The sequence below is a fragment of the Elaeis guineensis genome, chromosome 3, assembly GCF_000442705.2.
Source record: "Elaeis guineensis isolate ETL-2024a chromosome 3, EG11, whole genome shotgun sequence".
In the NCBI taxonomy this organism is placed as follows: Eukaryota; Viridiplantae; Streptophyta; class Magnoliopsida; order Arecales; family Arecaceae; genus Elaeis; species Elaeis guineensis.
Window position 1 is genome coordinate 38,896,842 of NC_025995.2, and position 26,999 is coordinate 38,923,840.

At 38.5% G+C, this 26,999-nt stretch overlaps 1 pseudogene; it reads right to left on the minus strand.

Moving 5' to 3' along the window:
* Nucleotides 1-8,167: 8,167 nt before the first annotated feature.
* LOC140856220 (ABSCISIC ACID-INSENSITIVE 5-like protein 1) lies at nucleotides 8,168-26,739 on the minus strand (annotated as a pseudogene).
* Between the last annotated feature and the right edge of the window lie 260 nt (nucleotides 26,740-26,999).

Genomic DNA, 26,999 nt, shown 5'->3' on the forward strand with positions numbered 1-26,999 from the left:
TCCGGGTGAAGTCTTCCTTGTAGGCGGAACCCGGCTCCCGTAGGAGTCCGGGTGAAGTCTTCCTTGCGGGCGGAACCCGGCTCCCGTAGGAGTCCGGGTGAAGTCTTCCTTGTAGGCAGAACTCGGCTCCCGTAGGAGTCCGGGTGAAGTCTTCCTTGCGGGCGGAACCCGGCTCCCGTAGGAGGCCGGGTGAAGTCTTCCTTACGGGCGGAACCCAGCTCTCGTAGGAGTCCGGGTGAAGTCTTCCTTGTAGGCGGAACCTGGCTCCCGTAGGAGTCCGGGTGAAGTCTTCCTTGCGGGCGGAACCCGGCTCCCGTAGGAGTCCGGGTGAAGTCTTCCTTGTAGGCGGAACCCGGCTCCCATAGGAGTCCTGGTGAAGTCTTCCTTGCGGGCGGAACCCGGCTCCCGTAGGAGTCCGGGTGAAGTCTTCCTTGTAGGCAGAACCCGGCTCCCGTAGGAGTCCGGGTGAAGTCTTCCTTGCGGGCGGAACCCGGCTCCCGTAGGAGTCCGGGTGAAGTCTTCCTTGGCATCGTGGATGGAACCCGGCCCCCGTAGGAGTCCGAGCCTTCCATTTTGCTCGAGCCGGTGTGAGGTTCTCCTCTCATTACCAGCCAGGCTCGTGGGGGCGCATTAGGGCGCTGTAAGGCCTCTCCCCCCATCCAGTCTAAAAGAACCGGACCTTCGACTTTGCTCAAGTTAGGGCGAGGTTCTCCTCCTGTCCCTAACAGGGCTGTGGGGGCACATTAGGGCGTTGTAAGGCCTCTTTCCCCATCCGGTCTAAAAGAACCGGGCCTTCGACTTTGCTCAAGTTAGGGCGAGGTTCTCCTCCTGTCCTTCACAGGGCTGTGGGGGCACATTAGGGCGTTGTAAGGCCTCTCCCCCCATCCGGTCTAAAAGAACCGGGCCTTCGACTTTGCTCAAGTTAGGGCGAGGTTCTCCTCCTGTCCCTAACAGGGCTGTGGGGGCACATTAGGGCGTTGTAAGGCCTCTCCCCCCATCCGGTCTAAAAGAACCCGGCCTTCGACTTTGCTCAAGTCAGGACGAGGTTCTCCTCCTGTTCCTGACATGGCTTGGTTTTTTGGAGGGGTCATATCCGGTTGTAACAAATCCACGCCAGGTGGGAAGAGCAAGTTAAGTAGAAAAAAAATTAGGTTCGAGGCGAAATCGTAAGCGATGCAGTTACAGGTTTTTCGAGCTCCATGGTCGCGGGTGGCCCGCTCTTCCTTGAGGCCCTCTGGTGATGGAGTCGATGGTCCTGATGGGAGGCCGGTCCCCGGGTTGCTCCTCCCTCCTCAGCGGTTCAGGCTGTGGAAGGGCTCTTGGCCGGTCTCCTCTACCCTCAGGCCTGCGACGGATGAATCTGTCGAGTCGACCTCGCCAAATAAGCTCCTCGATCTCGTCCTGGAGCTGGATGCATTCCTCTGTGTCATGGCCGTGGTCGCGGTGGTAGAGGCAGAACTTGTTGGGGTTGCGCTTCCCGGGGTGTGTGCGCATCCTCTCCGGCCTAGGGAGCTGTTCCCTAACCTCCATCAGTACCTGGGCCTTTGAGGCGTTGAGAGGGGCGTAGTTGCGGAATCTCCCTGGTGGGGAACCCCACCGAACTCCGCATTCCGGGCTTCTCCGCCTGCGTGCCCGGGGTGGAGTATGGGCGCGCTTATGTCCAGGAGGGGATCGAGAACGCGGCCGGGCTTCCTGAGGCCCTTTCTCAACTGCGGGCTTACTCGAATCTCCCGCTTGCCGCTCCTTTGCTGTTTCTTCGTCCTTCATTTTGAAGGCTTCTTCCGCTCGGGCGTATCCCTCAGCCCGAGCCAGCAAATCTGCGAAATCCCTGGGGTACTTCTTCTCCAGGGAGAACAAAAGATCATTCTTCTGAAGGCCGCCCTTCAGGGCGGCCATGGCAACTGATTGGTCCAAGTTCCAGACCTCCAACGTCGCGATGTTGAAGCGGTTGATGTAGGCCCGTATGGACTCCCCTTCCCTCTGCTTGATGTTGATGAGGGACTCCGAACCCTTCCGGGGGCGCCGGCTGCTGACAAAATGGGCCACAAATTGGTGGCTCATTTGATCGAAGGAAAAGATGGTACCCGACTTCAAAGCCGAGTACCAGTTCCTCGCTGCTCCCTTCAAAGTAGATGGGAAAGCCCGGCACAAGATGACGTCAGGAGCACCGTGGAGCAGCATCATCGTCCGGAAGGCCTCCAGATGGTCAACCGGGTCCGACGTTCCGTCGTAGCTTTCGAACTAGGGAAGCTTGAAGTTCGGCAGGATCGGTTCCTGCATTATCATTTGGGAGAAGGGAGGGTCAGTGTAAATATCCTCACCATAAGCGGGGGGCGCGTGGCGGAGTTCTTCAATCCGTCGGTTCATCTCCTGGAGTCTCCGGTCCAGAAAATCCTCTCGACTTCGAGTCTCGAGAGTCCTCTGGCAGAGCAGGGGCAGGGATCTTCCAGGGGTGGAGTCGTGGTCCGATTGAGGGCTCTCTACCCTCGGATTTGTCTTTCCGGGTAGGACGGGGCGGCTGGCCCAGGTGGCCCGCCCCGCCGTCGGGTTCTGGCATTCCGAAGATGCCTTTTCTGGATGCGCCGATGCCTGCGGTTGCTGCTGCTGCATTGCTTGCACAGCTTCGACGAGGCCTCTGACCTGCTGTGCCAGCAAGTCAAATTGCTCCGTGCCGACCGCCACCGTCGGAGGGGGAGGAGGCTGAGAAACTGGAGGGGAGGTCGGAGCTTGGGATCTGGCCGTGGAGGCCGTGGACCATCGAGTGGATGCCTTGCGCGGAGGCATCGAGCGTCGATCTCGTGGGGGAAGATTAGGAGCGGGTGACGGAGAGACGGTCGGAGGTGGCTCCGTTGAACACTCCTTTAAGAACAAGGGTGTTGCGAAGACACAACCCCTTCCTCTAGCGCCAATCCTGTTGGTGCAAAAATCTGCTTGCGCCGGAGAAGCTGGAGTCGGGGAAGCTGCGGTCGCCACCGGGACCTGCAAAGGAAGTCTAAACCAGAGGTGGGGTTGCTCCGGCAAGACCCTCCGACGCTCAAGTCAGTTCTCTGCCTCAACAAGAATGGAGTGCTCGAACGGAGAATTTAGCAAAGTTTTGAGATAAGAAATGAGCTTATAGAATAACGTATCTGGGTCCTCCTTTTTATAGGCGGAGGAGGTAATGTGTTGATGGCGACGCTTATAACCGCCTCGCAGTGGGCTGCCCAGGGGTCAGGCGGAATATGCGGCGAAGAGTAGTGGAGTGGACTCGTGGCCCTTGCTGGAACGTGCCACGTGGAACCTGTCGCGGGTAATGAGGTGGCGTTTGCTGTCGCATTTTGCCAGCGGATGGACGAATCGTGCGATATCCTTCACAGGTGGAGCAGGATTGGGGCCGTTTGTCGTGGCCTGTCAGGCAGTAATGGAGCCGCGCGGGGTCTGCCGCAGTGAGTGGAGAAGAATTATGGCCGTTGATACAGCCTGCCAGAGGATAATGGGGTCGCGTAGGGTCTGCCGCAATGAGTGGAGCAGAATCATGGCCGTGGATACAGCCTGTCAGAGAATAATAGGGCTGCGTAGGATCTGCCGCGGTGAGTGGAGCAGAATCATGGCCGTGGATACAGCCTGTCAGAGAATAATGGGGCTGCGTAGGATCTACCGCGGTGAGTGGGGCAGAATCATGGCCGTGGATACAGCCTGTCGGAGAATAATGGAGCTGCGCGGAACCCGCCGCAGGAGGTGTAGCGGGATCGTGATTGTGGCCTGGGAGTGCTGATCCGATGGCTGAAGTTCGGCAGCGGCCGGAGTCTGGTCCCCGTAGGGGTCCGGGCAGAGTCCCCTGTAACCAAGATCAGGTGCAAGGCCCGGCCCCCGTAGGAGTTCGGACAAGGCTTACCGACAGCTGAGGTTGAGGATGGAGCCCGGCTCCCAGGGGAGTCCGGGCGGAGTCTTCCTGCTGTTGGCGTTGTCGGCGAAGTCCGGCTCCCGTAGGAGTCCGGACAGTGCTTACCAGCGGTTGAAGTTGAGGACGGAGCCTGGCTCCCGTAGGAGTCCGGGCGGAGGCTGCTCACTGTTGAAGTCATCAGCTGAGTCCGGCTCCCGTAGGAGTCCGGATGAAGTCTGTCCTCATCTGTTGGAGTCGAGGACGAAGCCCGGCTCCCGTAGGAGTCCGGGCGGAGTCTTCCTGCAATCAAGGTTAAAGGTGAAGTCCGGCTCCCATAGGAGTCCGGACAGTGCTTACCAGCGGTTGAAGTTGAGGACAGAGCCCGGCTCCCGTAGGAGTCCGGGCGGAGGCTACTCACTGTTGAAGTCATCGGCTGAGTCCGGCTCCCGTAGGAGTCCGGATGAAGTCTGTCCTCATCTGTTGGAGTCGAGGATGAAGCCCGGCTCCCGTAGGAGTCCGAGCGAAGTCTTCTTGCAATCAAGGTTAAAGGTGAAGTCCGGCTCCCGTAGGAGTCCGGACAGTGCTTACCAGTGGTTGAAGTTGAGGACGGAGCCCGGCTCCCGTAGGAGTCCGGGCAGAGTCTTCCTGCTATTGGCGTTGTCGGTGGAGTCTGGCTCCCGTAGGAGTCCGGACGGGGGCCACTTGCAGCTGTCGGAGTCGAGGACGAAACCCGGCTCCCGTAGGAGTCCGGGCGGAGTCTGCTGTGGTCGATTCTGGTGAGGACTTCGGCTGTGGGTATTTTTATACCCAACAGATGGTAAAATAGAGACCTATAAAGCTAGGCTCGTGGCAAAATGTTATAGTCAGCATGATGGTATTGACTATCAGAAAATCTTCTCACCCATAGCCATACTGAAATTCATTCATACTTTGCTTGTTGTTGCAGCTTATTATGATTATGAAATCTGATAGATGGATGTAAAAACTGTCTTTCTGAATGGATATCTTGAGGAAGATATCTATATGGAGTAGCATTTGGATTTCACATCTGGTAATGGTGATCAACGAGTCTGTAAGCTATAAAGGTCTATATACGAATTAAAGCAAGCTTCTTGAAGTTGGAATCTTCATTTCGATGATGCAATCAAATCGTTTGATTTCATCAAAAATGAAGAGAAATCCTGTGTATACAAAAGGATCAGTGGGAGCACAATAATATTTTTTGTATTATACATGGATGATATTCTCCTCATTAGGAATGATATTTTTATGCTGATCTTAGTCAAAAGATGGTTGTCTAAGTAATTCTCTATGAAAGACGTAAGGGAAGCATCCTATATTTTTGAAATAAAGATCTATAGAGATAGATCTAAAAGGATGCTAGGCCTATCACAAAAATTATACACTGTACATAGAGAAAGTACTGAAGAAGTTCAGCATAAAAAACTCTAAAAGAAGATTTTTACCTCTTAGACATGGTATTCATTTTTTCAAGATGATGTGTCCGACCACATCTGAGAAAGTTTAGCACATGAGTAGGATTTCTTATGTCTTGATCATAGGGAGCCTCATGTATGCCATGCTGTGTACTTGACTTAATATTGTCCTTGCTGTGAGTGTCATGAGCAGGTATTAGTCAAATTTAGGCATGGAGCACTGGATAGCTATGAAGAACATCCTTAAGTACTTGCGAAGAACTAAAAATTTATTCTTGATCTTTGGAGGAGGGTCTGAGTTGCGAGTCGAGGGTTACATTGATTCAGACTTTATGTCTGATCCTAATGATAGAAAGTCTATATCAAGATATATGTTTGTATGCAACAGTGATGTAGCCAGCTGGAAGAGTTTCAAGCAATCCATCATAGCAGATTCGACCACAGAAACAAGTATATCGCTGCTTCAGATGTTGCAAAGAAAGACTTCTGATTTAAGAAGTTCGTCACGAAGCTTGGGATAATGACATCAGATGCCATACCACTGTATTGTGACAACAATATATCCATAGCACTTTCTAAGGAGCCGAAGTCTCATCAAAAATCAAAGCACATCGAATGGCAGTTGCATATCATATGCGATTACCTCAAAAAAAAATATATCGAGGTACGAAGAGCAGACTCCGCAAACAACATGGTAGATTCGTTGATAAAATAATTGAGCCAGCCAAAGATGAAAGTCCATCTTGAGAAGATGGGACTTAGATTAGTGGTCAATTGGCTTTAGTCCAAGTAGGAGATTGTTGAATGTATATCCTAGAAGCCAATATGGCTGACATATTATAATAACTCTAGGATATAATTTTATACTTAAAATATTGATTTGATCAATAAAATGATAAATTTTATTTTCATTCAACTATGATGTGTCCTTAAATCGTCCATGAAATTAATAATTTTGATACATATTCTCTAGGTGGTGAGAATTAGAGGTATGTATAATTAATTCCTAAATTACTTTCGATCATAGTATCATCATGAGGACAGTGATCGATTCGGATAGATCGGTGTACAGATCACTTTTTTTGAGATAGATCAGTCTCTAATCTACAGTGTAGATAGTTATTAGAGAATAACTAGTATTGAGAATGATCATACGAGAGATCACTTAGATTTCTACTCAATCGTTAGTGATCGTCTCGATATTGTAGTTGTGTGAATAGTCTTTTGATCTGTGATGGCATGATTTTTCACAGTGTGACTGCTGGAGTTTGACTGATATGCAAATATTATCTCATTGAGTTCTTGTAGTGGATGTTGGCGATAGTTGGTCTACTGTAAGAGTAGGATGCGCATCTAGATGGAATCTATCGACTTTGATAGAAAAGAGTAGTCCTATAAGATTTAAGAGGCTAAGTCTGTAAGTCTGTGGCCACAACAATATGATTGATGAAAAAAAATTTACATGAAGATCATAATTAGACTTGAGCTAATCAAATCTATCATATGACTGATGATGAAGTTTGACGATTTATCCATGACCTGTCATTTAGTCAGAACTCATGATAGAGGGACTGAATCACATGTGAACTATACCTTGAGGTTCTTTTTTGGTTCTGCTAGATTATCACTACATACTGCTATGTGTCATTGATGGATTGTGAGAGCTTACTAGGGTTGTTCAAGATCGACGATCCTTATTGAGTTAGAGTGGAATCATTCCGATCCATTGAAAAAAAATTTAATGATACTATAATAGAGATCACGGTATATCTTATATCTTACTATCAGACAGAATTGAACCTATGAGGTCACACAACAAAAGGATTAGATCTGGATTAAGTAATTGGACTTATGAAATCTCATTTGGGTTTAAAGAAATCCTATTGGGTTCAGGATAATCTTGCTAGCACAAGGTTGAACCTAATTTTTTCTTTACAATTAAATTATTTATGTGATAAGATTAATTTGAGTTAATTATCTGTTACTAATCTAAATAAATTAGATTTATTGGACTCCAATTATTGGGTGCCTAATGTTTTGAATCTAATGCATTAGGTGTTCAAACCCCTAATCAGTTCCTTGATTGAGTTTTCATAGGGCGCCACTTGATTTGATTAAGTTGGGCATGCCCGTTAGGTTGATAGCGCGGAGGGCCAAACTAGGGCATCCCTTAAGCCCTAGTTGGCATGTGAGAGAAAGGGCAAGAGGGTGCCAAGTGGTTCTCCTAGGCATGGTCAAAAATAGAGAGCAACAAGGATTCTTAATGTGAGTAGGACTCACATTAAGGGGCTCCAAGCCTCCAAAAGCCTCCCCATGCTTTCCTCCCTTCTCCCTCTTGGTTTCAATGCCCAAGCATTGTTTGGCATCCACCATCTTCATGCCCAAAGGTTGTTTGGGCGGCCATCTCTCTTGCTGATTCTTAAGTTCTTGATTGCTATAAAATCAAGGGAACTAGATCAAAAAAAGAAGAGAAAAAAAAATCAAGGAAAGGATCAAAGAGTTAATCACGATCCAAGCTTCATTCAGATTCGCAGGGTGATCTTTTTTGGAGAAAAAATATCTACATCATAGAGGACTGTTCCAGGTTGATCCTGAGTGAATATCTGTAAAGGTTAGGCACTTACGTGGCTAAGAGAGAACCTACTTTCTTCTAAATCTAGATTCGAAAAAAGAAATAGTAAAATAGATATGTGATTCGATCACATATTTAATTTCAGTATAAAATTCAGCATGTATTCAATTTCAGCATATGAAGTAGATCCATGTGTTCTATATTTTATGCATGCATGAACTAAATTAAAAGGTATTTTAATCTTAATTCTGCTTTGTTGTTTAGAAAAAAAAAATTTAGAGCATATATGTATACACCCTACATGAAAATCCAACACCAAGGATGGTCCACTTTGGTGCACATGATATTCCCATGGTTCTTATCCCCCAACCCCGGCCCATGGTTGAACCCTTTCTCTCGACCATCATTTTGAACTCTCAAATTGTTTCCTAGGCTCCACTGTGGAGATAGTATTAAGGGAAAACAAGAATTATGTCCTTCTTTTACTATGCCCGCTTGTATAAGAAATTCTCTGAGGGTGATCTCCTCAAGGGCAGACTGATGAGAGTGGGGGTTGTGATGGGTTTGTTCCCTCTGGATCTTTGCCCATACCTCATCCATGGTCTTCTGACACAAAGTGGTGCTATTGGGAGTGCAGTCTTGGTTATGGAGTAGCGTAGAGATGGATCCAGTGGTAGCAGCAATGGTGGAGGTATTGTCTACATCAGAAGCCTATAGGTTGGCGAGGAAATCATCCATGTTCACGGAGTCCATGGCATCATCAGGCTCAAGGGCGGTGGTCTAGAGCTCATCCAAGGTGCAAGATAAGATGCTAGGCTGTGTCATCGTGGAGAATGCTGTTGGTTCCTCGCTTCATCTTCTCAACTCCTCTCTCTTTGCTCCTTTGGTCTTGTTGTTGCCCAAGGTTTTGGCGCTGAGCTAGTGTATGTCATCCAATGCCTTGATGTTATTGTTGCTAGTCTAAGAGGAGGAGCTGAAAGAATTCTTGAGGCTCCTTTCTTAGAAAAGCTTCCTCCTTTTCCTAGTGGTGGACTTTAGCATTGGTTTTGCTGTAGGATGAGACAAAAGGAGAAGAAGCGGATACTTTGCGCGAACTGGCACTGAAGCGGTGGGAAACGACTGTTTTTGCGAAAGAAAAAGATCAAGGCCACCAGCTGAAAGACTCTTTGTTGGGTTTTGTTGGTTGATGCTCTTGACCAAAAAACAAAAATTTGTTCAAGTTTTTAACTTAAAAGAGATGTCATAAATATGTGAAGATTTCGTAGGATTTACCTTTCCCACCGATTTGTAAAATAGTTGCCATAAGGAGAAATGGATGGAACAGGATGCGATGGTTAAGAAATGACAATAGTTCGGGAAGAGGAAATATAATCCTAAAAGAAGCAAGAACGTTAAGGATCTGTTAGGCTCACAATTGGGATTAAAACTGGAGCAGAATAACGTGGAAATTAGAATAGCCACATTTCTGGTGTGTTTGGTTCATGATGGGAATCAAAACCAGAAACTCAAAAGTTAAATTTTTGGAAATTAATTGAGCAGAAGCATTTTTGGAAAAGCTAATGTTTTTAAATAAACCTGGTGCAATGGAATTCGAATACTGATGGAGAGCCGGGATCGGGTCTTGGGGATCAATTGAGTGAAATTTCTATTTCCCATTGGAATAGGAACAGGACCTTCCTAGCCAAAGGGCTAGAGTAGGAGTTACTCAATCTCATTCCCATTCTGAATTCAACGTCCTCCCATCAAAGAAAGATGTCTTAAAAATATTCATGTGAAAATGTACACAAACCAATAAGAAACTACTAAGACACTAACTTTCATTGGATTCCCATTAGTTCTTCAAATTGGAGGTGGTTTAACAGAACAACAATAAGTTTAATATATAGAAACCTCCCCTTCTTTTTCTGTCACAAAGATAGGGAAGTTTAGATCTGAGGAAAGGCATCCCCAAAGCATCAGCCCATACGAGGTGAGCAAGTTGCTGGGAGAACCATTCAGTTCAGGATGACTGTTGTTGTTCGAAGGAGGCGATGCTTGTTGGCTTTGTTTACCAACTTAATGAGATTTGGAAGGACATTGAAGTGGAGAGTGAGATGAAAAATTGAGGGAGAATATAGATCTAGGGTTCTTTCTCTTTTTTTTTAGTACATAAGACCTCTTATGTGTGAGGCTACCATATCCTACCAAAGTTCATACATCAATACATAAATCACTATGACAATATGAGCCCAACCATATATGAGCCCATACATGAACCCAACATACAACTAAACCAAAACTTACATAATTTAGAAATTAAAAAGAACAAACATTATATTTTAACACTCCCTTTTAATGGTTGTTCTTGAATGCCCATGAGGTCTCTAAAGTAGATAAATTTCTTTTTAGATAATGCTTTGGTAAAAATATCCACCACTTGGTCTTGAGTCCTCACATATTTTACTTCAACTTCTTTTTCTTCTACTTCATCTCTTATGAAATAGTACTTAATTTTGATATGCTTCGTGTGGCTATGATAGATAGGATTCTTGGTCATAAAGATGGTAGACTTGTTGTCACAAAAGTGTAGTGGCTTCTTCTTGCTTCTCACCCACATCTTCTAGTATTCTTCTCAAACAAATTATTTGTTGTGCCACCAAGGTAGTTGAGATATATTCGGCTTTCACAGATAACAATGCCACAATATCTTGCTTCTTAGATGCCCAAGATATGACATCGGATCCAAAAAAAAATATATAGCCCAATGTACTCTTCATATCATCAATACTTCTGGCCCAATCACTATCACAAAATCCAAATAACTGCACATGATTATTTATACTCTTTTCATACATGATGCCATAATCTTTGGTGTTTTTGATATATTTCAAAACTCTTTTTGCCATCCTAAAGTGGACTTTGCTTGGCTTTTACATGAATCTAAAAAGTAAACTTGATGCAAACATTATATCCGGTCTTGTAGTTGTGAGATACAATAAGCTTCCAATAATGCTTCTATATAGTGGTGCATTGACTTCACCACTTTCATCTTCTTTCATAAACTTCTTATTTACCACCAAAAATATTGCCACAACATTGCAATTCTCCATTTTGAACTTCTTGAGAACGCTTTCTACATACTTCTTTTGACAAATAAAAATGCCATCTTCTCTTGGCTTGATTTCAATTCTCAAAAAATAATGGAGCAAACCCATATCATTTATTTCATATCTTCTCATCATATCACTTTTGAAAGCTAAAATTATATTCTTATTGTTATCGGTAATAATCAAATCATCAACATAAAGAGAGACAATGAGAATGTCATTACCTTGCTTCTTCACATAAAGTGTTGGTTCACTTGGACTTCTTTGGAAACCTTTCCTATTAAAGTAGGCATCAATTTGAGAATACCATGCTCGGGGTGCTTGCTTTAACCCATACAATGCTTTCTTCAACTTGTACACTTTGCTTTCTTGACCTTTGATGATGAAACTTTGAGATTGTTCTACATAAATTTCTTCCTCCAATATCCCATTCAAGAATACCAACTTTATATCAAGTTGGTGTAGTTTCCAACTTTTGTGTGCCGCCATAGAAATGAGAGTTCTAATTATGTCATGTCGAGCAATCGGTGCAATAATTTTTTGATAATCATTTATGGGTAGTTGAGAGTATCCTTTTGCTACCAATCTTGCTTTGTATCTTTGAATAGACCTATCTGAATTATGTTTTATCTTGTAGATCCACTTCAAGCCAATAACTTTTTTATCGTTTGATTTCTCTACTGCTCTCAAAATTTGTTCTTCTCAATCACATCAATTTCTTCTTGCATTGCCTTATTCCATACTTCTTCATGTATAGCTTCTTCATAAGTTTTAGGCTCAATCATGCAAAAGTTACAAGTGGCATAAATGTCACTTATGCTTCTTATTCTTGTGGGAGTGGAATTTGGAGATGAGCTTGAGCTTAAAGCTGGTGATAGACTTACATTTAGAGAAGTTTGTGGGGAACTTTCATCCTCATTTTTTATTTTGGGCATCATGAATTTTTTCATCAAGAGTAACAATATTTTTTTCAACTTTCTTATCCTTCCAGTCTCGAGTAGCCTTCTCATTGAAAAGAATATCTCTTTTTATGATTACCTTATTGTGCTTCAAGCTAAAAGGTCTATAGCCTTTTGATTTAGAACTATAGCTAAAAAAAATATATTTTTCACTTACTTCATCAAGTTTGTGTCTTCTTTTCTTTGGAATATGTGCATAGCATATACATCCAAAGACTTTGAAATGCTTCACCGAAGGTTTTCTACCAGATCAAGTTTCAAATGGTGTTTTGTTTTGGAGAGCTTTTGTTGGACATCTATTTATCAAGTACACCGTTGTGTACACTGTTTTCACCCAAAAAAAATTTAAAAAGCCTTTGTCTTTGAGCATAGATCTAGCCATCTCAAAAATAGTACAATTCTTTCTTTCGGCAACTCCATTTTATTCTGGTGTATAGCTAACGGTCAATTATCTTTGCAGACCAACATCTTCACAAAACTTCTCAAATTCATTTGAGTTATATTCACCACCTCTATCACTTCTTAGCACCTTGATGTAGTGCTCACTTTGTCTTTCCATAAGATTTTTAAACTTTTTAAAGATGGTGAATGCCTCGGACTTATTTCATAAAGTACACCCATATCATTCTTGAGTAGTCATCAATGAAGGTAATGAAATAGATGTTACCGGTATGAGAAGGAGTTTTCATAGGTCCACATATGTCGGTATGAACAAGCTCCAATGGTACTTTAGCTCTCCATGCATACTTTTTTGGAAATGCCTCTCGGTGTTGTTTTTCAAGTGCACATCCTTCACAAATTTTTTTCTTATCTTGTATTGCCGGTAGACCATACACCATATTCTTTTGATGTAGACTTCTCAAGCTTTAAAAGTTTAAGTACCCATACCTTTTGTGCCATAGCCATATGACTCATCATTCACCTCCATCTTCCATATAACATTCTTTGCATAGTGCAAAATGAGATGAAAGTTTTATTTTTCTCCATATTGATATTTGCCATAAGTTACTTTTTCTCCCTTTGACATATATTTTGCATCCATTATTTTCAAAGTGCACCATGTCCCATGCTCAATCAATTGTCCAACACTTAGAAGATTTTGTGTCAAGTCCAGAATAAGTAAACATCATGGATGAACTTCTTTCTTTCTTTATGTCAATTTCAATTGTCCCTTTGCCTCTTGCTTGGACTAGTGCACCATTTTCCATCTTAACTTGTGAGATTGAAGAACTATCATGTCAACAAAGATGGACTTGCACCAGTCATGTGATTGCTACATCCACTATCAAGGTATCATACATCATTTCTTTGCTCCTCCGGTTTGACATGCATAGAATGTATTTTGGTCGTTTTCATTTTCTTTGAAAAGTGTGTTTGCTACTTGTTTGGTGCCTACAATCTTTTTGAATATGGCCAAATTTTTGTAATTATAACATTGGGTTTCTCCCTAAACCAACAATTTTTTCAACATGCAAGACCTTTTACATATATTGCACCTAGGTTGAGTGCTCTCATCATTTTGATTTCTTGAAAAAAAATTTTTTTTTCTTCTTCGTCTCATATTTTTTCTCTTCCTCTATTTTGGTTTCCACCTTTAGATGACTCCTTTTAACTTGTACATGATTAACGATTCTCTTTGAGGACTTTTGTCAAACACCTTGAGCTCAGATTGAAAGGCACTTTCTAATATGATTTTTATGCCTAAACAATCTTTGCTCATGAGCTTTAAGAGATCCCATCAACTCATGAATACTTAAAGTAGAAAGATCTTTAGATTATTCAACAATAGTAACTATGGTATCAAACTTTGGAGGCAAACTAGCCAAAATTTTTTCACATATTCTTTGTTCGGTGATGGTTTGACCATAGTTCTTCATTTGATTAACAATCTCCATGATTTTGGAGAAGTAATCCTTCAACTTTTCATTTTTTGCATTCTCAAATTATCTAACTCTCTTCTTAGAATTTGAAGTTTGATAGTTCTCACCTTGGTATTCCCTTGAAATTCCTCTTGTAAGATATCCCATGCCTTTTTGATTTGGTAGCTCTAATGATCCTTGAAAAAATCTTGTCGGACACCACTTGTTGGATGAAGAAGAGGCTTTGGCATCCTTCTTTTTGTGGTCTTCATTTGCTCCCTTTGTTGGTTAGTTGGAGTAGATGGCTCTTCATATCCACTCTCCACCAAATCTCAAATCTCTTGTAAAATAAGAGGATCTTCATCTTGATGCTCCAATAATCATAGTTTTCTCCATCAAAAATAGGAATAGAAGGTTGATTGATGCTCATACACATGTTGCTTGAACTTGTCATGGAGATCTTCTTGAATGGTGCTCTCTTTCCCACTTATTATCTTCGAACTCAAATCTTTTTATCTTCCTTGCTCTGATACCACTTTTACTGGCTTTGTTTACCAAGTTGATGAGATTTGGGAGGAGATTGAAGTGGAGAATGAGATGAAAAATTGGGGGAGAATATAGATCTAGGGTTCTTTCTCTTTTTTCTTTGTGCATAAGACCTCTTATGTGTGAAGCTACCATATCCTACAAAATTCATACATCAATACATAAACTACTATGACAATATGAGTCCAACCATATATGAGCCCATACATGAATCAACATACAACTAAACTAAAATTTACATAATTTAGAAATTAAAAAAAAAAATTATATTTTAACAATGCTCGCATCATAGTGATGGCCTAATTACCTTGGCAATAGATATGATAACAAGCACAATTTGTAACGTTGGAGCTAAGAGTTCCGATATTTCAGGGAGAACCTCTCTATTACTAATATTTACTGTCACTCACTCTTTCTTAAAAAATGAAAAAAAAAAAAAGACATTGGGTGCACTCTTTCTTTGGATTCAGGTTTTTCACCGTTCCTTTCTCCTTTCTCCTTTCTCCTTTCTCCTTTCTTTTTAATAAATATTGGGTTTGGATCAATGAAAAGGGCTATAACAACACATCTTCAATGATCCAATGTTAAGGCGGTAACAACATGTATTCAATGATTTGCAGCAACGAAGAATCTTTTATTATAACACTTAACTCCCATGAATTTATTCCCTTATAAAGATCCTACAAAGTTGTTTTCATTCTACGTCATGTTTTAGAATGCGTGTGTAGCTATGTTGCGTACTCATGATGTGTGTAACTGTGTATTGGAACATGCCTCAAGAAAAAGATCATAGAATGCTGACTGTTATGCCAATTGTCAATTGTACACCAATAACAACTCAAGTTCATATGATAAGAATTATGAGGTTAGGAGGATGCCAATCTGTTTGCTTCGAGTTTACAGTATTGCACATGAAGCAAAATCCAGTGGATGCCAAAATACAATAGCACGTAAGCCTAAAACTGGCTGGTACATAAAAGACAATGTTATAGTAGTAGAACTTGTTTTTTTCGTTCCATCTAGGTACGGCGGAAGTGTGAAAGGTGTAGCAAAATAATTGACATAAACTTGCAAAAAGAACAAGCAAACAAGGATCTTTTACATAGACAACCACTCAGAAAAGTCACCGAAGTGGCATCAGTTTGGGGTAGAGCTCATCATGGGTCAGATTTAAGCATAAAAAACATGAAGGGCTTATTTGGATGTCTGGGTTTAAAATCCATAAGATTCGTGAGTTGGATTGAGACAACGAACTAAATGAAGTTGAGCTAAACCTATTTTTGTAAATTTCCAACAAACCATTAGAATGGGTCGGTCTGAATCTCATAGAGAGAAAAAGAACCTGCTCAAATCTTGTTTTCTCCTGATGATGTTCAGGCCAGCCCACTCCAATAGTTTTTTGGATTTTATAAACATTAGGCTAACCCAATCTGACTTGGTTGTCTAGACTCAACTTATGAATCCCATAGTATTTTGGCCCAAACATCCAAATGAGCCTGAAATACTTGAGTGCTTTACCTAAATAATTTAAAAAAAAAATTATTTACAAAAATAATTTAATTTTTAACTTATTTATCAAAATGATGCAAACCATATAAAACGTCATTTTGAATGACGTTTTATGATGGCCACATCACCACCCTTTCCACAAGGATGACGAAAAAAAAAAAAAAATGTCATTTCAAATGGCATTTTTTAAAACGCCATTTCAAATGTATTTTTTAAAATACCATTTGAAATAGCATTTTCAAAATATCATTTTAAATGGTGAGTTCAATTATTAATTCTCCAAAAAAATAAAATAAAAAAAATAAAAATTATAATTTTAAATTTTAAAAAAATAAAAATTTAATTTTAATTCAAATAAAAATCATCATTTCAAATTAGTATTCCCACTTCAAATTATCTTTTTAAAAAATATCTAAAAAAAATTGATGTAAAAAAATAAAAAATACATAAAAAAATTGAAAAAAATAAAAATTATAATTCTAAATTTTAAGAAAAAAAAGTTTAATTTTAATTCAAATAAAAATCATCACTTCAAATTATAATCCCATTTTCAAATTAATTTTTTTATAAAAATACCATAAAAAAATAGAAAAAATGAGAAAAAATAAAATTATAATTTTGAATTTAAAAAAATAAAAATATAATTTTAATTCAAATAAAAATATCATTTCAAATTATTTTTCCATTTAAAATTAATTTTTTTAAAAAAATATCTCAAAAAATCTTAAAAAATAAAAAAATAAAAATACATAAAAAAAGAAAAAATGAGAAAGAAATGAGAAAAAAATAAAAATTATAATTTTGAATTTAAAAAATAAAATTTAATTTTAATTCAAATAAAAAAATCATTTCAAATTACTTTCCCATTTCAAATTAATTTTTTTAAAAAAATATGTCAAAAAATATATCTTAAAAAATTAGAAAATAAAAAATACCATAAAAAGAAAAAAAATAAAAATTTAATTTTAATTTTTTTTAAAAATAAAATTTTTAATTTTAGTTCAAATAAAAAATATCATTTCAAATTACTTTCCCCATTTCAAATTAATTTTTTTAAAAAATATTCTAAAAAAAAAAAAAATATCTAAAAAAATATCATAAAAATAAAAAAATGGTAAAAATAAAAAAAATTAAATTTAAATTTAAATTATAAAAAAATTAATTTGAATTCAAAAAATAAAAAAAATAAGAAATACAATAAAAAAGTGAAAAAATGGGAAAAAAATAAAAATTAAAATTAAAATTAAAAAAAATAAAAATTTTAACTTTAATTCAAATAAAAAATTTCATTTCAAATTACTATCCCCATTTAAATTATTTTTTTAAAAAAATATCTAAAAAAGAAAAAAATTGATGTAAAAAAATAAAAAAACACCATAAAAAAAGAAAAAAGGGAAAAGAATTGAATTGAAAAAAAATAAAAATTATAATTTTAAATTTAAAAAATAAAAATTTTAATTTTAATTCAAATAAAAATCATCATTTCAAATTACAATCCCTTTTAAAATTAATTTTGTTAAAAAAATATCCCAAAAAATTCTTAAAAAATTAAAAAAATAAAATTAAAATAAAATAAAAATAAAAAAATAAAAATTATAATTTTAAATTTAAAAAAAATAATTTTAATTCAAATAAAATCATCATTTCAAATTACAATCCCCTTTTAAAATTAATTTTTTTAAAAAATATCTCAAAAAAATATATCTTAAATTAAAAAAATAACCACCTATACCTACATCCTATACCGACCCATACCGACCATACGTAGCTGTTCGTGCCGTATCAGATCGAGATGTACCAGTGCGGTCCGATTCATCTCATATATCAAAAAATCGGCTTGAACTTTGATGGTTCCCCACCAACTTGTCTATTTTAGCTTATTTTTAGATATTTTAAAAAATATAATTAAATTATTCGATATATTATTATTATTTATATTATAATTTTTATAACCCTTTTAGCATAACTTTTTCTCTCCTAATATTCTGAGACATATGAGAGTATATGTATCCATATCCACAAAGCATAATATCCGATCACTTAAAATTAAATAATATAAAATAAAATTCATAATTAATAATATAAAATAGAATAAAAATATCAAGTATACAAAAAATAGTACAATAAAAGTTTCAAAAATACTAAGTACAAATCTAAAAAATATAAGTCCCACAAGGACGTCATGGTGCCCGTGGTCGCTGGACCTTCTTAAGAAGGTCCTCAATGGCTACTCCTGCTCCTGCTGTGATGGCTCTCCCCTATATCAGTGGAGATCTGCTGGTCATGCTACTCAGGAATAACTGATGCTGTGGATCATCTACGGACTGAGTGACCCTCTCAACTGGAACACGATGGGCCTGAAAAAAAGTGTCATACTCATATGGCCAACTAGTATCCGGTGATGTCATCTGGAGGATGTAGGAAGAAGAAGGCACTGCCATCTATGGATCAAAAGGCGATGGCATCTGTGCAGCATCTAGTGATGACATCTGCGGAATATGGGTGATGGCATATGTGGAACATATGGTGACGCGTATATCTCATATCTGGCGTATCGACTGCTCCATACCAAGGGCACAGCTATATGGGTTAACATCAATCGCCATCAATATTTTAAAACTTGTCTCTCTATCTCACGCAGTATTCGAATCCGTTCATCCTCATCAGTCGTAGATAAAGCACGACAAGCGTCCAACACAAGACCCGACATAGAATCAGTCTATATAATAAAAATAAAAATCAATATACTGTAAAATATAAAATAAAAATATAACACAAAAAATAAACTAATTTTCATAGTCTTACCAAAAGACGCACAACAGAACTCTCACCCTCGTATCCGAAAACTGCATACCGAGGCTTCCAATGACTCGCACTGTAATGCTAAAAAACCAAGCCATGTAGTCCTCGGTATATGAACGACCTCTCAAAATGGATCACCATGAACAATGTGATCTCGACGTGCATCCCAAATATCGATGTACTCTGCATATCTGATACGCCAGTCAATATGAGCTCTCCCTCGTCGATCAATACGATGAAGTCTCTGGCTGGTATCAAACTGCTCTGGGATGTCCTGAATCTGACCAAACTACCACAGGACACGATCGAAAAGATACCACTCTACCACATCAAAATAAATAAGTGGCACCCTAGCAGTCCATATGTCATGTCCAACTGTACACATCTGCGGCAATATAGCTAATATCTCATTTGTATATGCTCCCATAAAAACTAATAGAGTTAAAATAAAAAAAATTAGTAAGCTAAAATTTTAATAGATTATGAATACTATAAAATGATATTGTAAAAAAATTAAATTTATCCATCTATATGTATCAACTAATATATCCAACTAGCACCTATAAACCCGTGCCACTCTCGTCGATACGTGACAAACGTTGAATGCAACATTCCATCTGTTTCACAATCTACTCATGTTAAATAAATTTTATCAGACTTAAAATAGTAATTTCAAGTAAAAAAAATAATATATTTATATTTATATCTCAATAGTCCATCTAGTTTGAATGGAATATTAGGATCATGCTGCTCTGATGGCATCTCGAGCAACTATCGTCGTAACGGACTAATAGTCGGCATACGCTCCCATACCCAAATTGTAAATTTCAAAAAAATCATACATGATATACCCAATGTGAACTATAATTGAATATTAAAAATAAAAATTTTTAATTACATATCTGTAATAATACAAGATAACCACCAATCTCACTCTGATCAGCATAAGACCCTGACATATAGCTCTGTACAGGCAAACTAGTACTGCACTGCCCAACTAAGTCTACGAGCAAAGACTAAATCTTCTAATAATGGCAAAAACATCAACTTTATCTTATTCAATGAAGTATCGGATAACAGGACACCACCTAACAACAGCAGCACCTGACCCCTAACATACTACTACACCATCTCCTCTGGTGCATCATCCTCAATATGAAAATGTCGATAACGATCATCCAAACACTCAATCCTGAGTAGTGAATGATCGAAAAATTAGACGTCGGGCTTAAACCCTAGCAATCACAAACATAAAGCCTGCCACTCCGGAATGGTAAGCGTGGGATCAACTCTGATAACTGGATCGCCATCAACTGGTAGTCCAGTAAGGATGCTGATATCCTGTAAAGTGATGGTCGCCTCACCAAATAAAGATAAAATATGTGTGTCTCTGGATGCCATCTCTCAAACAACGCAGTAATAAGACCTACGTCCATTTGTATACGACCAATCTGATATACTCCATAGAATCTAAGATATCATAAATAATCCAACACTCTATGTGGGATGTCCTCTGTCCTCTAAAAGTCAGCATCAGATCATCATAGATGAAGGTGTCTGGGCTCCTACAATAAGATATAATAATTAGATAATGTATATGACTTTTCAAAAAAAAAATTAAATAGTAAGAGTAGGATTGGAATGCTTACACCACCATCTAAAATAGTTTGTGATCGATGGTGCTCTTGCAATGTAAGAATACTGCTGTCTCGAGGATCGAGATACCGCAGATCGTAAGTCATAATATGTTAATGAATCTAAAATAATGATATTATCACAAGTGTATTAAAAAATAAAAATATAATAGTCATTTATGAGAAATATATTTTAAACATAATATTATCACACAATATAACTTAAACTCATAATTCAGTTCATCTCTGGATATTAAACATGTATATTTAAATAAATCTCACAGAAATACATAAAATAATGATGAAAATACATCTTCGGAGCCTTTAATTTCTTCCACTGCTTGAAGTTGAAGTGTGTTGAAATATCCTAGGACAGCATGGCAGTCACGATCCTGTTCCTTACAAATGCCACAGTGATTCTTACTTTTATTTGCCTATCATCCATCTCATTTCGTAGTCTTGTTGATTTTGATCCATCTTTCTGCTTGGGTCTCAAACGATGATGATCAGAATATATTTAACATACATGTATGCATCCAATAATCTTCATGTGGTAATGGATTAAAGTCGCTCCTCCAAGTATTCATATATGCTGTAATTGTATATGCATCATTCACAAACCCATTAAAATGTACAGCAATTTCTTGACACACAGTTAAAAGTGTGAACATGGATATTTATACATGCTCCACTTTTCACAAAAATATTTTCTTTCAGCTAAAGTAACAGTATGAGAATTTTCTCCACCTCGTAATCCTGCACTTGCTCTCCTCATAAGCACTTCATATATGCCTCTTTGAAGGTTGAATGCTGTTACTCGGTGCTGATTAGCTTTAACTTGATCTTCAGCAATCTTAATTGCAATATGAGAAGTAAAAAGATTATTTGGATTCTCTTCTACATATCTCAAGGCTTGGGCATGCCTCGTATTAAAATATTTTACAAGATGATAAAATATCATTTGAACACAAGTTGTAATTGGCACATTTCTAGCTCCTCGCAAAATATTGTTAAAAACCTCTGACAAATTTGTAGTTAAGATACCATAGCGTAGGCCATCATCATATGCCAACGTTCACTTCTCCTTTTCTAACTCAGACAACCAGCTCCAAGCCTCTTCATTCACTGTTCTGATCCTACCCATGATAAAATTGAACTTGCAAACTTGATGAGTGCTTCCTGTCTGTCATACTGCTCTTTTCAGCTGCATATTTTTAAAATAAGTGTTGAAATTACTGCAGATATATCTTAAGCAGTATCGATGATAGGTACATGGTGGACTCCATCCAATAGACTCATCTGCGATGGCATTTAATATATCTGGATGTCTGTCAGAAATTAAGGATATTCCATTTCTATCTTTGACGATATGTGTTCTGAATTGGAAAAGAAACCAACTTCAACTTGTAGTCATCTCTTCATCCACAATTGCATATGCTAATGCAGTCTTCATCTCTACTTTCATCTGACTCAAAGCCTAGATTATCAGAATTTATTCCACCGACTATCCAGTCATCATTTCCTATATGAGTGTCGTCTCCCACACTTACCACTACTTCTAGCAAAGGAGAAGTCACCATAGCAGAAGACACAGGAGAAGTCATTTTGAATAATTGGACAACTAGGACCGACAGTAGTAGAATGTTGTTCTGCAAATATGGCCTCAATACTATCGGTTTGCACCATAGGAGTTACGAAAGGTGAGGAAGGCCCAACAATATTGTCCGCTTGAGTTAAAAACAGACTATAGTATCCAAAGCTCGGTACATCTTTCTTTTAATATATAATTCTAAAAATTGATATTTTAAATATTTCAAAGAAAAGGTCAGTATTTTTTCGACATCTTCAACGTCATCAATTAAAAGTAAGATATACTTGCTCTGCATTAACTGTCCCGACAGATTAGGAGATTTCTATTTTAATTTTATTTCATATTTTTCTTTGTCTACAGAATACTGCTGTATAAATGATCCAATAATTCTTGACGTGATAATGATGAAGATACTCTAATCATCCAGTTTGCAGGGTGACTATATTGCACACCAGTTTCATCATTCTGTATCATGCCATCATAATATACTAGTACACGAACTCGAGTAATGGCCATTTTCTCAAAAATCTATGACAAAATCAAAATAAAAAAATTAGTATTATTAATTATTTTATCGTTTCAAAAGATTTACATGATAAATACATCATATCATCAACAAATAGGTATAGATAGATCCTATTCCATTCAAAAATTGCATTAATTCTATAGGTTAATTATATTAATCAAACGATACGCAACAGGGATCGAAAAAAATTTTGACAGTATTTTTTTTAGTTCTCCCCATACGACTGAAAATGTGTGAGGAAAATAAAAAAAAATACTGTCCGAAATTTCTCTCAAATCCTCTGCATATTGTTGAATAATGTAATTACCTATAGAATTAAATGCAATTCCCAAATTATTCAAAGTGGACAATCAATTGACCAATGTATATATTTTATGATATCCGTACAAAAATATATAATCAAATATATATTTTATATGGATATCGTAGAATATCCTACATTGGTCAACTGACAGGTCTACATTTCAAGAAATACAATATATTTAAAAATTAAATTAGAATCGAATCAAATTTAAAACAAATTTGAATCTAATAAAAAAAAAAAATAAAAAATAATAAGATAAAAAATAAAAGATTGAAATAGAAGGACACCGCAGGCCGATGGGCCCACCGTCGGGGGCGTGTCGGGGGTCACAGCGGGCGCCGTCGATGGCCCGATGTGGGGCCCACCGTCGGGGGCCTGTTGCCCAGCTATGCAACCCAAGAGGGGGAGCGGGTGAATTGGGTTTTTAAAAATTTAAAAATTAACTTACAACTATGAGATTATTTAACAATGAGCAGGATAAATGTGGAGAGTGAAATTTATGCAAGGTGTAAAAGTTGGATGGAAGAATGCAAGAAGATAAAAAATTTTAAAGAGAGCAAGTAAGCACAATACAAATAAAAAGATTTATAGTGGTTCGATGTCAACCTTGCACCTACGTCTACTCCCCAAACTCCTACTTGAGAATTCAAATCCACTAAACCGTATTAAACCTGCATACAATGTCGGAACCTCGACTCTAGCTATTCCAAGCTAGAACACTTATTTTTCGAGTATAAGCTAACCCAATACAATCCGATTCAAGTTCAGATCAACTTTTTCATATTTTGGAATCCTTCCAAAATAAAATATCAACTCAAAATAGAGTATAGCAGTTAATCACACAGAAATACAGATGTAGCTCCTTTAATGAGCAAATAAAGCTTTAAATATACTTTACACAATAAGAACGAAGCTCTTCTGATTTTCTCAAGATGGTTGAAGACTTGAATGAGCTCTTGAGGGTTGGTGAACTTGAAATAAAAGCTTCTTGAACTTTTAAGAGGCTCTTGCTTAGGGTTGAAATGAATGCTTGAAGAACTTTTCAAAACCTTGTTGATTCTCTCTTTATGTACTTTTATAACTTCAAATAATAGTGGAGAGTAATCTGAGCTGAAATAGAGCCGTTGGAGCACATTAAATGAGCATTAAATGCAGCCAAAACGAGCTGAAAACTAGCCATTGCAAATTTTTTCGTATAGGGGTCGACTCATAGGGTCGACTCATGCTCATGAGTCGACTTCTGTGGCACAGAACAGAAAATGACTGTTCTGTAATTTTGGCCTACACAGCAGCAGAGGTCGACTCATAGAGTCAACTCATACTCAGGGGTCGACTCATGGGGTCGACTCATAGAGTGTGCCAGCCAAAGAATTCAGCGTGCCGTTCAGCCTCTTTTGCCATGAGTCGACTATAGGGTCGACTCAAATATATAAACATAATTTTTTTCAAAATATATATTCAAAAATATTAAAATTACCTCCAATAGATTACAAATCTTGTGTTCTTGCTCTTGAGGCTTTCGAATCAGAACTTGATAAAATTTTGATTTTGCCTTGAAATATAATAATCTTTTTTCAAGCCAAAATTATTAGTAACCCCCTCAAATGCTTTGTAATCATCAAAATCAATTCAAGGAGCAACAATCTCTCCCTTTTTGATGATGACAAAATACTTGAACAAAAGCATATATAAAGCATTGAACATGAATTTCAAATTTATGAAGATGCATCACTTCAATATCATAGCCAAGTATTTGAACGAAATGTATCATAAGCAGTTTGAAGATCAATTTGAAATTTGCTTATAAGTTCATTTGCTTTGAAAATTAGATAAAAAAGGAGCTGACGATTTTGGTTCTTTGACACATTTCTTAACAATTTTGCTTATTACTAATTTCTTTATTGCTTATTGCTCATTTCTTTATTGCTTATTGCTCAAATTTGATTTTGATTCTCTACTCCCTCTTTTTGACAGCATCAATTAAGATTCTCTATCCTCCTTTTAAGGGATCTTGAAAGGAAAATTTTTTTACTCCTCTTTTTATAGCATCAATTAAGATCTTAAAAATTTTAAGGATAGAGAAAAGAAAAGAAAGATGACAAAAAAGACATATTTTTTTACTCCCCTTTTTGATACCATATTTTACTTCTTAGCCCCTTCTTTGATTGCTTATTTCTCTACTCCCCCTCAACATAGCAAACATAAAGGATATATCAACTTGCTCATCTAGAAGATATTGTAATTCATAGTATTTCTCAGCACTAATATGAGTTATTTTTCATATCTCATAATTAAAACAATTCAATTTGATCACATTCATAGACATTCATTGAAAGTCAAAGCCGGCGCGCGCACACACACACACAATATATATATATATTCAAAAGTCTGAATATAAAAGGTGTCCCAATACACATGAGTCAACTCAAAATACAAAAGTCATGGATAGAAACTATCCAAGAGTTAATTAGCAACAAATACAAGCCCATAAGATAGATCCTAGACATAGGAGACAAACTAATCTAGATCTAATAGATGTCATGGCTAGAGGGATCAGAATCTGAAGAATTAGAGATAGGGTAAGGAGATGTAGGATCAAGTCCATGGCACGACCTCGACCGCGTCTGCCTCGATCACGGGTAGAGTACCAGCACGAGTAGAGGGGTGAGAGGATCTGGAGCCTGAGAAGCTACGAACTGTGCTATAAGAGAAAGTCTGATGTGTCCAAAAGATCCAAGGCTCTCGATACAGACTGCATCAGGGCACTGAACTGAGTAGAAGCATTCTCACTGGAGCCCCTGATCTCTCTCCTCAAGAAGTCAAAACCACTCTCTAAGACTCCTCGAGCTAGCCACCTCTGCAGTTAGGTCTGAGACCTCTGTGATATCCTCATGCGGCTGGAGATGGGCTAAAGCTAATACTTGCCCCTGCAAGTCTAATACTCTGCTTGTCAATCTCAAAATACATCCCTCAAGCTGCTCAATGCATACCGACTAATCAGTAAGCATCTGAAAAATAAAAAAATGTGAGGGATCAGAGTCTGGTCTGAGTCATCTTGGGATGTCGATCTCTGTGCAAAAATTGAGGTGGCAAACTGCTGAGATAGAATGGAGGCTACACGCTGGGACATCATCTCAATCTGATCATCTGCTAGTCTGAACTCTGAAAATGTACCCTACTTTCTGACTGTGGAACTGAAGCATGCCTCCTCACAGACTCTGAAGGACCAGCCTCATGATCAGATATGAACTGAATACTAAGGATGCTCTGTGATTACGAAGAGGTGAAGATGGTCCTCCTATTCTGCTCTATCTCCGCTCTCTCCTAATACCCTTTGTCCAACCGCATCAATCTTAGAGAAACCCATGCGATGCAGTGTGTGGCGGTTGATGGTGTCGGAATGAGATAGTTTAGCAACTGCCTCCCCCTCAAAACTGATTCCGAACCTTCTAAAAACTAAGGTGAGTGCCATACCAAAAGGCAAGTGAGCCTTGGACCTGTTTAGGGTTTCCCTCATGGCCTCAAACATCAATGCTGGAAGGTTCAGGGGGGTTTGGGTGATCACATGGTACATAATGCAAATATCTCTATCAGATAGAAGGTCTGTCTACCACTCCTACGGACAAACAGTTTGGTTACCAAGTGATGTAACAGCCTCATCTCAATAAAAAATTTTGCTTCCAATTTATTTAAATTTCCATATAAGTTCTCCTAAGATAAATTAATTCTTCTTCTTTAATTGGGAGCTCCACCTGACTAGATCGACATAAGTATTTTTCTTTAAAGAGCAGTAAAATTCTCATCTTTGATTCTTAATCTTGGATCCATAGTGAACCCATCTTTTTCAAAAAACTTGAAATCAATATTTTTTTCAGGTTTCACTTTTCGGTTAGAGAGAGGTACCTTGCTTGGGCTGATTGGGGACTGAGTAGAAGCTGAAAGCAGGACCTGGAGCAGGAGGAGCAGGGGCTCGGTTGCTAATCTCTTTCTGCGCACACTGTCTTCCAACCCACGAACAATTTCTTCTTTGGATAGCTTCATTTTGGGAGCCATTAGGTCAAGAGAGACTTGAAAGGAGCTTAGAGACTAAATGTGAGGCAGAGAGGAAAAGATTTTGGAAGGAAAAAGGTAAGGATTTGAGGAGTTAAATCATCAGTTTGGAAAGAGGGGATGATTTAGGCAAGCTCGAACGCTCCAATGAGGAAGGAGAGGAGAGAACTTGGTTCCTAAACGGGCGATTGGAAGAGTGAAAATCGGTGGGAGGAGATATTTGAGAGAAATCTTTGGTTTGAGGAGAAGAGATGGAGAGCTTT